General features: G+C 39.7%; 1 non-coding gene across 1 annotated transcript; it reads right to left on the bottom strand.

Moving 5' to 3' along the window:
* Positions 1–5,835: 5,835 nt before the first annotated feature.
* mir202-2 (microRNA mir-202-2) lies at positions 5,836–5,922 on the bottom strand. Its single transcript, NR_049605.1, has one exon. It is a non-coding gene; the product is annotated as a microRNA mir-202-2 (primary transcript).
* Between the last annotated feature and the right edge of the window lie 7,697 nt (positions 5,923–13,619).

Raw genomic sequence — 13,619 nt, 5'->3', positions numbered from 1 at the left:
TTTTTTTTAAAACCTCACATAGGTACAGCAAGGACCATAGTTAGGCTTCCCACTGCACAGGGAAAATGTTAGCCTATTTAATTGTGCCCTGTGGCAGGTACCCCCAGCAGAGGATAATGCTGAATATAGTTACAGACACGCCTGAGAAAGAAACCTAGGGGGCTGCAGTCCTATAACTGTTATTAGTGGTGCTTGGATACCAAATGGCAATACTAATGTTGTACCTTAATTGCTACTTGCTTAGGTGAAGCCTTGTAGTCAAAAAAGATCCTATGCTACAGAGACTAGCAGCCCTATCCTGAAGCCCATGTCAGGCCTAGACTGGGATTCTAAATAGGCATTTCAAGTACACAGAAGCCCAAACAGTCTTCACAGGCCCAATATATAATGACTGTCTATGGCATCTTACAGCAGCCCCTCTGGCTTTTGCCAGAACCCACAGATTGCCAGTCCGGACCTGCATGTCATTGCCAGTTTGACTTAGTATTTTTTACCATTTCCATCGAATTTCACAATTTGGATCAATACAGAACTATCCCATCAGTCCAGTGTTCTTGTGCATTGTGTTCATGGGTTATAATACCAGATAGCATTTATGTGTAAGGGCCTCCCTGTTACTATAGCCAAGGCTACAAGCAGGCAACATGCAGTGAACAAAGAATTCAAGCTGACCATTTGCTTGCAGAGAAGAGAAAGACAAATCTCACATAATAAAAAAATCTCCTAGTTATTACAGAAGAATATTAATACTGTTGTAATCATTTTGGACAAAAGGGCACAATTATTTCATTTACAAGACCTACTCCAACTGTGAACATATTTATAGGCAGTTTGCCATTCATGATGTAAACCAAGAAAATGCTGTGCATAATGCGGCTCTTCTATTGTTTCAGAAGCAGGGGTCCTCAAACTTTTTAAACAGGGGGCCAGTTCACGGTCCCTCAGACTCTTGGGGGGCCGGACTATAGTTAGTCCTAAAACTACGGCCTGCCCCCGCCCCCACTGCGTCCTCACCCATGGCTACTACCTGTCTGCCTCAGCGTGGCCCTTGGCCCCAGCGCGTCACGTCATCGCACCACACTGGCCGAAGCTAATAAAGCTGGAACAACACTGAGGCAGACAGTAAGTCGCCAGGGGTGAGGACGCAGCAGGAGTGGGGGCCGGGTAAATGACCTTGGGGGGGGGGCCATATCCAGACCATGGGCCGTAGTTTGATGACTCCTGTTCTAAAGGATATCCTGGAAATTGTGGGGGGTGGTAGTTTAGCACTAGGGAATATAATACAAAACCACTCAGGTAACATGTATAACACAAGTCTCACCTACTTTTTTAATCACAATAGCAAAGTATTATTTTATTTTGTACCAAGCTGATAATTATTTAGTACTATAATGTGCCCCCTATTGTAAAATATAAGGATATTAGAAGTCACTGAAGCATTCCTTGAAAGGCACAAGAGTCATAGAACAGGTCTTGGAACTAATATTTTACAACTTGTAGATTGTAAGCTCTTTTGGCCAGGGCTCTCTTCACCTCTTGTATCGGTTATTGATTGCTTTATATGTTACTCTGTATGTCCAATGTATGAAACCCACTTATTGTACAGCGCTGCGGGATATGTTGGCGCTTTATAAATAAATGTTAATAATAATAACAAGTTGTACAATTTCTATTATAATGCATATATAAGTTTCAGTGAGTCCTGACAGAAATAAGTACCAATAGGAATTGATGACATCACTAAGCACTGTTTAGAAGGAAATAATTTGCAGGATGTCCATGGTTCTTGTCTATGTAATAATAATAATAATAACAATAATAATAATAATAACAACAACAATAATAATAATAATAATAATAATAATATGGAAGCTTATAGGCAAACCTTTAGATTTGAAGTGATACTCTATAATATAGGTAAACAGAACATTGTACTAAGAAGAAGAGAAATTCCCACAATATTATATATCTATTTGGGAAGGTGTAGAATGATTCAGATGACAGTGTATGCTATAATATATGCTATAATGGAGAGAGAAGCCCCAGTCAGTGTGTTGGAGCCATATCTGTAAATTATAAGGGGCTAACAATAGGAGACCTGTGCAAGCCAAACACCAGTGTGACTATGTGACACGTATATAATGCAGCCCATTCATAGAGAAAGCCCCCCTGTTCTGCTCACACCTCACACTAAGTACAAGGTGCCAGGGGCTTTTGCATAATAATTGCATCTGCCAGTATTTACCTGAGAGCCACCGCATCTCCCCCCGATACACAATAAGCCCAGATACACAATAATAAGCCCGTTACACAATAACAACCCTGATACACATTAATACCTGCACAGTGTTTATAAAATAAAGAGTTTTGATTGTCAGCTATAAATCTGTGTGTACCCCCAGGTCACTGTAGGGAATATTCTGCGCAGCTGTATCATTGTGCTGATGGGAAGGGCTTATACCATGTTTTATGACCATTTGCAAACATGACATTTTTGTCCTCTGAAAAAAAAGTTAAAATCCTGCAAAACTGGAAATGACACAGTCTAATTCCAACAATTTTCACATTAATGGGGTAGTTCACCTTTACATTAACTTTTAATATGTTGTAGATAGTGATATTTGGAGACAATTAGCAATTGGTCGAATGTTTAAGTTTTTTTTATGTTTTTTTTGTTATTTAGCTTTTTGTTCCGCAGCTCTCCATTTGGTATTTCAGCAGCTATCTAGTTGCTAGGGTCTTTTCTACCCTAGTAACCAGGCATCGGTTTAAATGAGAGATGGCAATATGAATAGTAGAGGGCCTGCACAGAAAGATAACTACAGGTATGGGATCCCTTATCCGGAAACCCGTTATCCAGTAATTAAGGAAAGCCCATCTCCCATAGACTCAATTTTAATCAAATAATTCAGAATTTTAAAACTGATTTCATTTTCTCTGTAATAATAAAACAGTACCTTGTACTTGATCCCAACTAAGATTTAAAAAATCCTTATGGGGTGCAAAACAATCCTATTGGATTTAATTAATGTTTTATTGATTTTTTAGTAGACTTAAGGTATGGAGATCCAAATTACGGAAAGACCCCTTATCCGGAATACCCTTGGTCCCGAGCATTCTGGATAATGGGTCCTATACCTGTAATAAAAATCAACATAATAAAAAAATGCAGCCTCACAGAGCAATAGTTCTTGGCAACCAGGGTCAGTGACCCCCATTTGAAAGCTGGAAAGTGGCAAAAGAGAAAGGCAAATAATTCAAAAACTATAAATAATGAAGACCAATTGCAAAGTTGCTAGGAATAGGACATTCTATAACATACTAGAAGTTAACGTAAAGGTGAACCACCCCTTTAAGATAATTTATTTTGCAGATCATGCTACAAAGGCTAGGGCAGCCTTTAACATCTATAAAAAAAAGTGGTTAATTACAAAAACCTTTAGGTTGATGGCCCAGGAGGAAACATCACGTGTACGCGACACGTACGCCTATTCACTTTACAGATGGGAAGGCATTTGGGGGAGATTAGTCGTCTGATTTAGCTGAAATCTCTGATAAAACCTTATGGTGATGTCTGTATGTACAAGGAACAGAGACAGGAATCAGACTGGAGGATCCTCTTACATCAGATGGGTCACCGCTTGGAAAAGGGCAGTGTTACTCTCAGGTCTTAACCCTTGATCAGTTTTTGGAGGATGTTGGGATTTGTAGTCCAACATTTGGTTACAGTATGGTCCAGCAACACTGGATTTATCATGGAAACAAACATTTGATACAGGAGATGCTGAAGACGGAGAGTGCTGTGAGTTGTAGTGAAGTTTTATATCACTTTTAAAAATGTGCCCCTCAATCATATATTGAGAGTTTTGGGTGCTGTAACCTAAATACTCATGGGGGTTATTTTAATGTGTAATAAATCTGCAGCTCTCTGTTTAAACTACAACTCCCAGAATCCCTATAGCAACATCAAGAAGGCAAAAGGCAGCCTATGACTGTATTAGAGCATGTATATCAACCTGGATACCCCTGGTTCTTGTATCCCTGGCACCCCTGGTTATTGTAAACCTGGGCACCCCCGGTTCTTGCCTCTAGTAATAGCTCTGTAGCCTTCCAGATATGGTTAAACTACAACTCCCAGCATCCCCCTAGAAACATAAAGAAGGCCAAAAGGCAACCAAACCTCAGGATTCTAAATAGAACAGTGTCTGCCACAGAATAATGTGATTTGAAGTTTCCAACAGCAAAAAGGCAGATGCTTTGGCATGGCTATACCCACTGTAAGTGCCTTGCCATTTAAATTGCCTTCATTTAGAACCTTATGGGGGGCTATGTGTGGTACACCTGGGGAGGGGGGACAGAACCAAATGCAGTGCAGTTGAAAATCCTTTGTCCTACTGAACCACCTCTGGTCTAAACTCAACTCTAAACCACTGTGAATATCCATCCATGGTGTGTGTAAAATGCCTCAGTGGAAGACAATATAGAAGCTCCTAATGTTAAAGTTCATTTAGATATACACAAATAATGTTCTGTGCATGCTTTAGGCTCAATTCGATGCCTTTCTGGGGGAGAAAACACAAAAAATAAATCTTGCCTAGTGAATGACAATATAATTCTAATCAATTTGCCATTATCCACTGATTAAGCATTTCTAGTGGTTTTAAAGTTATCTATAACTATTACTGAAAATGAAAGAAGTGTTTACAAGCAGCTTTTAATGTTGTTATTAAGTATTCTTTATTTGGGCAAAAAGTTATTGGTTTTTGGGGAAAAATGACTTCATTGGAATGCTTGCTTATACATATGCTACACCTTTAAGAAACACTAAACACAGTGTGCTCTTAGGGGTGGATTTATATTATGTGAGTTTAGAGCTTAATACATAAAAACTCACCATGTTCAATTCATTCCAAAGGGCCCTGGCCCTAAAACCATTGTAAATGTGTAATAAATGCATATGAGAATGTTTCTTATAATACTGGAATAAAGGGGAAAAGGCACAGGTTCCAAAGCAGATAAGTTCTGTAGAATACAATGGTGTTTTACAGAGCTTAGCTGTTATCTGTAACCTGTAACAGCAGCTTTGTTTATATAAACTATAGTAGTGTTTCTGAAGCAAACACACAACTTTTACCATTGCAGGACAACTGTACATTATATTTTAAGAGGCTTTGATTTTTTTGGTGTTACTGTTCTTTTAAGTGTCTACATACTAATATGAACAACCGGTGAGTGCTAAATCAAAAAGAATTCTTCACATTCTTCATATAGAGATAGAGAGGATCAGCATGTCATTCATTATTCACTGGGATTTATTTTACATGCAGCTTGTCAAATAAATCCCAATGAATAATATGAAGGGAAAGTGGAAACATTCTATCTGTATTTAAAGAAAATTAAGAAGAAGAGACCATATACACACACAAACATATATATATAAAGTTTGTATTGGCAAAGAAAATCTTATGAATTGATAGCATGGTAATGACAAGTAAAAAGTATAAGATAAAGTGAATCCATAAAGTAATTTATTTATAAAGTGTCTATTAAGAAGAGTATTCTTATAAGATAAATGTATAAAATGTATATCAAATAGTTAATAAACTATGATAGATTATAATTATTAAAAAAGCAAGAGAATTGTTGCATAACTGCTTAATAGGCTTTATTACAAAGCATAGCACAGTGAATCAGCCTTACACATGACAGTTCTAGGAAATGACTGCAGGCATTACATATGAAATAAGGATACTCATATTTTTGTTTCTTTGAGTTCTCTGTTCATCCTAGAGATCCGGAATGCTGATATCTCTTTGCACTTTAGTACTGCAGAGGGGCTCAGCTGCGCCATTTTCCCATGCCCTATGCCCCTTTACATTTATTTTTCAAAGAGGTATATGCATAGGAAAAAGGAACAGCGAGTAAATGCACCGTACCATACAGCAGCCTCCTGAAAAGGAAATATAGAACTGAATAAATAACTCAAATAAATATATACAGATAATCACATTATATTTGCATATATGTAAACAGTTACAGGTAAATACAGTTACAGGTACATACAGTTACAGGTACATACAGTTACAGGAGCCTGGGGATTTCTGGTTAAGGGGTCTTCCTGTAATGTTTAGCACCAGGCCTATAGGTTGCTGAAAAGTCCCTGAAATCTCCCTGTGCCGCCTCCCAATGGCTTGACTGGGGAACACCTGGCAACATCAGCAGCAGGGGGGGGTAATTTGGGGAACTTTTCAAAACTCTGCCATATGCTTAAGGCTACGGAAACAATGGAAATATATTTAGATATATATATGTAGAGAGAGAGAACAGAGTGGAGCAAACCCGTCACCAAAATAACAGCCCTGGGTGCAGGTCAAAAAATATATACATATAGAGAAAATGAACTTTTTTTTCTTTTGCACCAAGTCCCTGAGCGTGCGGTACTCTTTCTTTCTTTCTCTCTCTCTCTCTCTCTATATATATATATATATATATACATGAGAGGAGGTAAAAGGAGTACACATGGTTCCTAACGAAAAAACAAAATTACAATATAGAGAGAGAGAGAATGAGGGGGAAAGAGGTAAATAAAGTGAGAGAGAGAGATGATAGATAGACAGACAGATAGAGAGTGAAAGAGAAAAAGAGATAGAGATTGAGAGAAAAGAAAGAGCGAGAGAAAAAAAAAATATTTTGTGTGTGTGCAAGGGTATGAGCTCTTTTAAGATCTGCACCTGCCTCATGTATTTATATATATATACTGTTTATACATAAAATGAGGAAAAAGGAGTACACATGGTTCCTAACGAAAAAACAAAATTACAATAGAGACAGATAGATGGATATATATATAGGGAAAAAGAGAGGGATAGAGAGTTAGAGGGAGAAAGAGATATAGAGAGGGAGTGAAAGAGAGATAGAGATTGATAAAGAAAGAGCAAGAGGAAAAAAACATAGAGCTAGAGACACAGATAGATAGATAGATGATAGATAGATAGTCTTGTTCTCCCTTTGTAATATGTTGCAGTATCATTATTATATAATATTAGCACAAAAATACAATTATGTTGCAAATGGATTTTACATATATATATATATATATATATATATATATATATATATATAATGGAGATAGAATACAGGTGATATATGTATAATGGAGATACAGGAGATGTTAAGCTGTTTGCAAAAAATATTTTTATATTGATATAGTGAACATAATGTACTGAAAATATTACAAAGTGAGAACAAGACTGTCTGCTGCCTGTTATATATATATATTTCATTTGTAGCACAACAAAGCCTAAGCGTTCAAAACAAACAAATATATTTACAGAGAGAGAAAGAGGAAGAGTATGGTTTCCTATATATATAATTAAATATATATAATTAAATATATATATATATATATATATATATATACGAGACAGCACTTTTACTTACATGATAGGAAAGCCTCGTCCCAGGATCTCAGGCAGGGAGCAGGCTCCCATGACAATTTATGGCGGGAGTAGGACCTTGAGGGAGCCCTAACAATACAGTGTAACTGTTTTCCCAAGTTGTAATCAGCTCGTTTGCAGCCAAGGCCCTCCCTGCACCTGCAGCGCTGCTCCACACAATCCCCCTCAGTAATAAGGCCTGGCGGTGCCGAGGGCCCGGTGTTGGGAATATATACTATGAAGCAATTAAAAACAATCGCCGACTTTAGGCCGGGGTGGAAATTATCTATTGTTTTTGTCAAGTCAGACGTCAATGTGCCAAGGCAACGAGGGGAGGAATTTGGGAAAGTTACTTCACATGTTTGGATGTTTGGTTTTAATCTTGCGTAGCGGCCTTCATTACAGACACGATTGTAGTCAGACATCAAGGTCTGCCCGCAAGGTTCTCTCCCCTTATCTGGGTACCAGCGCCACTCCTTACACAGGGCAAGGTTACATCTAGTCCCCATCTGTAAGTTATGGAGGGAAGTTCATAGGAGCAGGCTGCCATCATTCCCTCAGCTGCATTTTAAAAAGGAACTATTATTATTTATATATTATTGTAAAGCACTGTGTAATTTACTGGTGCTGTATAAATAAAGTGATGATGGGCATGATAATATAGCACTATGGTTTCCTGCAGAGCTTTACAGAGTAAGGGGATACAAGCAGGAGACATAAATGTTTACACAATAAGAGGCAGGTACACATTGGTACATTTGCACAGTGTTAATGGACAGCAGGGGTAGCGGAGCTGCATAAAAGAGCTTACAGTCTAAACAGGAGGGAGAATGCGATATAAGGTGGGGACTGACAGGCATCTGTTTTTCTTTTTATATATGGTCTTTATGAATTAATATGGGTGCTTTTTTAGATATTTACATTTTTGGCTAATGTCACATCTTGTGCTGCAAGGTGTTACATTAGCCACAAAGCAAAGCTGGGCCAACTGTAAGCTGCGCCCAGGGCACCTTCTCTTAGTGAGGTAAGGGGCACATCATGAACTGGGAGGAGCACATCACAATACGGCTCTCTCAGGCAGGCAGGTCGCCAAGGTACATGCATAGCAACCCCTTCTATTGCATCCTAGGCATGGGCCCCTTTTGCCTACCCCAAGTTCCGGCCCTGCCAAAAAGGTAGATTTCTAAAAAAAGACCCATTTTAAATCATAAAGACCTCAGCTTTATTGCCAAGGGCACTCAGTGCTCATGTCTACCTGTACCACCTGTCAATAAATGTATTTAAAACCTGAGTTGACTGGGTTGAACAGTGTTTAGCCTAAAAAGGCACATTTAACAGGAAGTTTCCACCCAACTCAATAACAGGGCACAGGTAGTATCTGTGTATCCAGACATCCATCCCATATGCTAATTGCTCAGCTTTATATCTTTTCTCTTGCAGGCGACTGTGAGCAACAGACAGATTTTCATAGTCAGGGCGGCTTAGTTACCAACACTGGGCAAACCTGCAGAATCCCTTGGCTAGCTATAGGGTTGTTACCTTTTTCTATGACCAAAACCAAGAAAAAAGAAAACGGGGGGCTTGGCTATGTCAAGCCAGATGATTTTTGTCTTGTTTGAATTGGGAATACTCTTATGGCCATGGCAGACAGAGAGATTAGTCGCCCGAGACAAATCTCCCCTGTTGCGGGTGACTGATCTCCCCGAAATGCCATCCCACCGGCTTGAATGTAAATCGCCATAGGGATGGCATACGCAGCGCCGCGATTTCGGGAAATCGGGAAGTTTACTCTCAAGTGACTAATCTCCCCATCTGCCACGGCCCTTAAAAAATCCGTCTGTCTGGTACAAAATCAGAGCCACCAATCACTTATTATCTTTGTTTAGCCAGTGAAAAATGTAAAAGCAAACATTTGATTGGTTGCCATCTTTTACTGCCCAAAAGCGATTTTGCCCCAGTGAGTTGCACTGTCTAAAGGTCCCCATACACGGGCCGACAGTAGCTGCCAATATCGGTCCCTTGGACTGATTCGGCAGCTTATTAGCCCCTGTAGGGGCAGAAACGAGGGGTATACCCGACCGATATCTGGCCTGAAATTGGCCAGATATCGATCGGCCAGGTTAGAAAATTCAGTCGGATTGGGGACCGCCCGCATCGGCTCGTTGATGTGGTCCCCAACCTGACTGCCCCATTGCCACCAATATAATTTGTTGGGCCAAACGATCGAATAATTTTTTTTTTACCTACACGCTCACCGATATCGCCCACCCGTAGGTGGGGGTATCGGGTGAAGATCCACTCGCTTGACGATGTCGCCAAGCGAGCGAATCTCAACGTTTATGGGGACCTTAACTGTCAATCAGTCAAGTCTGAGAGGGTCCAGCAAGGAAAAAAAGAATATCGCGAGTTTTTATTGTTATGCCAGTTACCCTTTAATTCTTACTAAATCTGCCGCAAATACACCATTTCCATCAACATTCTGATTTCAGTTGTTTTAAAGTTTTTTGAAGCCATAAATAAATTAATTTCTACTAAAATCACAAACGTCTAGTCATTTATTTAAAGATCCAAATATAAAAAGCACAGATAAATAAAAAAGCAGAATGAAGACGAAAAGAACACAAAAAATCACAACATTTTCCACTATTTTTACATTTTTCCACAAATCTGAAAACCTCTAAAACCATGAATTAAACAAAAATTGGACAACTTCCGCTGACTTTCAAATGACCTCAACAGCTTTTAGATGGTGAAGTTTTGTATAAGTGTTTTTTGTGTTTTTTACACTTAATAATCATTAATTAAGCGTTACCATATGCCCTCCTTAATAATTTATTCTAAGGTCCATATGAAGAATTTGATTTCTCTTTAGAAATTATAGAGAATATTTTATTATACAGTTCCTGCCTCAGTTTAATTTTTTTACCACAGGTGCTCAAACAGTCTATGGCCTATTTCCACAGACACCAATTAACCTACTGGTGGGAGGAAGCTGGGGCACTAATGGCGGCCATACTTACTGAGATCTGTAAGTCTGGGGTCATTATTCTCCAGCGTGTTAGAGCCCATCATTTGGCTGGAGCACAAGTACCCCTTAGTAGGGTGAAAATCCCAGTAGCACCTTTATCAACCAGTACTTTGACTGTCAACTGCAAATACAAAGAGAAATATAAAAGATGCAAGTTTCCATGTTTTTCATACTTTGCACCATGCCCTGTGGATGAGTTCCTATAGGCACGGGTTTTTGTGTTTTAAAATGGAGTGCAAGTACCTTATGGATACCATTCTGGCTGCTTTCAGCAGTGTGGTATTCATGGGGGAGGGGGGGGCAGACTGGGGAAGGCACTTAGGGTCAAGATACACTGAGCTACTAGTAGCAGCAACTTTTTCACAGCTTCTAAACTCCATAAAATACTGAGAATTGCCTCCGGTAAAACACACGTAGAGACAATTATCAGTAAATGATCAGCATTGTCTGTTTTAGTAGCCACGACAAGTAGCTGCTACTAGTAGCTCTGTGTGTCTTCACCCTTAGGTGCCCCCACTACTGCCCCCACCCACCAATGAGTACAGGTATGAGACCTGTTATTCAGAATGCTTGGGACCTAGGGTTTTCCGGATAAGGGGTCTTTCTGTACCTTGGATCACCATGCCTTAAGTCTATTACAAAATCGTTTAAATATTAAATAAACTCAAAAGGAATTTTTTGCCTCCAATAAGGATTAATTATATCTTAGCATCAAGTACAGGTACTGTTTTATTATTACAGAGAAAAGGGAATCATTTAACCATTAAATAAACCCAATAGGGCTGTTCTGCCCCCAATAAGGGGTAATTATATCTTAGTTGGGATCAAGTACAGGTACTGTTTTATTATTACAGAGAAAAGGGAATCATTTAACCATGAAATAAACCCAATAGGGCTGTTCTGCCCCCAATAAGGGGTAATTATATCTTAGTTGGGATCAAGTACAGGTACTGTTTTATTATTACAGAGAAAAGGGAATCATTTAACCATGAAATAAACCCAATAGGGCTGTTCTGCCCCCAATAAGGGGTAATTATATCTTAGTTGGGATCAAGTACAGGTACTGTTTTATTATTACAGAGAAAAGGGAATCATTTTAAAAAAAATAGAATTATTTCATTAAAATGGAGTCTATAGCCTTTCCGTAATTCGGAGCTCTCTGGATAAAGGGTCACATACCTGTACTAATGCATGCAATTTTAGCTACTTGTTTCTCTGCCACTTGCACCCAGGGTCTTTATAAATTACTCTAAAATATTGAAACAATACATGCAGCCCTGGTCTGCCAGATCTGTGACATGGGGCAAATTTACAAATATATAGGCTTATGACATAAGGCAAGTCTTACAAATTTTTTGGCTCCTATTGCTGTCTTAAAGGAATAGTAACACCAAAAATATAATGTACTGTTGCCCTACACTCGTAAAAGTTGTATGATTGCTTCAGAAACACTACTATAGTTTTTATAAATAAACTGTTGTGTAGCCTTGGGGGGCAGCAATTTAAGCTGGAAAAACAGAGAAAAGGCACAGGTTACATAGGAGATAGCAGATAAGCTCTGTAGAATACAATGGTGTTTTACAGAGGTTATCTTTTTTTTGCTATGTAACCTGTAACAATTAAACCCTATTTCAGTCGGAATGGCTGACCCCATGGCTGCACAGCTGCTCTGTTTATATGAACTACAGTAGCTAGTATTGGCACCAGCTCTAATGAGCACTTACAGGGGACAACATTCTAACTGAACGCAATGGGAGGAGGCAGTGGTCGGTTAAACACATTGTGGATTTTGACCCAGAAAAGTGTGAGGCTGGCATTCTGGGGTGGGGCAGGCAAAATGCTCACAGTCAATCTCAATAAGTAATTTAACTTATTTTTATTGGACCCTCTCTGCCAGTCGCATAGTTACTCTGTGCGGGGCTCCCCTGCAAAAAAACTTCAAAGGGGCCTGGTGCAGAGTATCAAACTTACCCGGCCCCCAGCCCTCCCGTCGCCTTGACATGTCCCCCCACCGCCCATATAAATACCTCTGGACGTCCGCTCTCCTACCTCAGAGCTGGCATGGAGCAGAGATTTACATGTAAAATTGTGGAAGCAGACCCCGCGGTCCAGACCCCCTAAAACTGGGTCTGCTTCCTCTATTGTTATGCTCTCTGCCATTACACGTGCCGGACCAGTGGTGTAACATAAATACCCCCTAAACACCCCCCCACCCCACTAATTTAATAACAGGCCATATCTGACATGTAAAAACTCCCTTGTCGCGGGCGATTAATCTCCCTGAAATGCCATCCCACTGGCGAAAATGTAAATCGCCGGTGGGATGGCATACGCAGCGCTGCGATTTCCTCGAAATCGCGTAAGTTTCCTCTCAAGGCAACTTCTGCGATTTCTGGGAAATCACGGCACCACGTATGCCATCCCACCGGTGATTTACATACTCGCCGGTGGGATGGTATTTCGGGCAGACTAGTTGCCCGCGATAAGGGAGATTTGTCGCGGGCGACTAGTCTCCCCGTCTGCCACAGTCCAAACAGCTGAAGCAGACCTGCGTTACACCACTGTGCAAAACCATTCACCAATAAAACCCTACTTACCAGCACTATCAATGTTTAACCTCTTAGGAGGTAGGATAGGTCGGTTCCATAAGCTGTTAGGCAACATATTTTTTTTCTTGCTATTAATATAAGGTGGCATTATAAGGGGGATGTCTCCCAGCCCTGTGATTCCACTTACCTATCTATTTTAATTAAAAAAAGAGTCTTGTATTATTGTAATGTGTATCAGATTTACAGTCTTTAGCCATTTTTATGATGCAGTCTATGCACAGGGTATTTATAAAAAAAAAAAGCTCTGATTATTAGCTATTTTCAAACCTGAAACCGTCACAGACTGGAACCCTTATGCCAATTATGCTGGCGTACAAGGCTCTTTGCTTCTGTCTCTGGCTCTCACTATAATTGGAATAGAGACGTGCATAAGTGAAGGACACTTGTCTTATCTTGCAGGAGTTTATCAGGGGAATATTTCATGGGCTCTATATGGGGGCTTTATTCTCCCACACAGGAGGAGAAATCTTCAAGTCATAAAACTAAAACCTCATCCAGCTTTAGCCAACCCTAATTAGCTGAACATCATGTCAACTGGAATTCAGC

The sequence above is a fragment of the Xenopus tropicalis genome, chromosome 7 (assembly GCF_000004195.4).
Source record: "Xenopus tropicalis strain Nigerian chromosome 7, UCB_Xtro_10.0, whole genome shotgun sequence".
In the NCBI taxonomy this organism is placed as follows: Eukaryota; Metazoa; Chordata; class Amphibia; order Anura; family Pipidae; genus Xenopus; species Xenopus tropicalis.
This window is presented reverse-complemented; position numbering and strand designations above follow the sequence as displayed.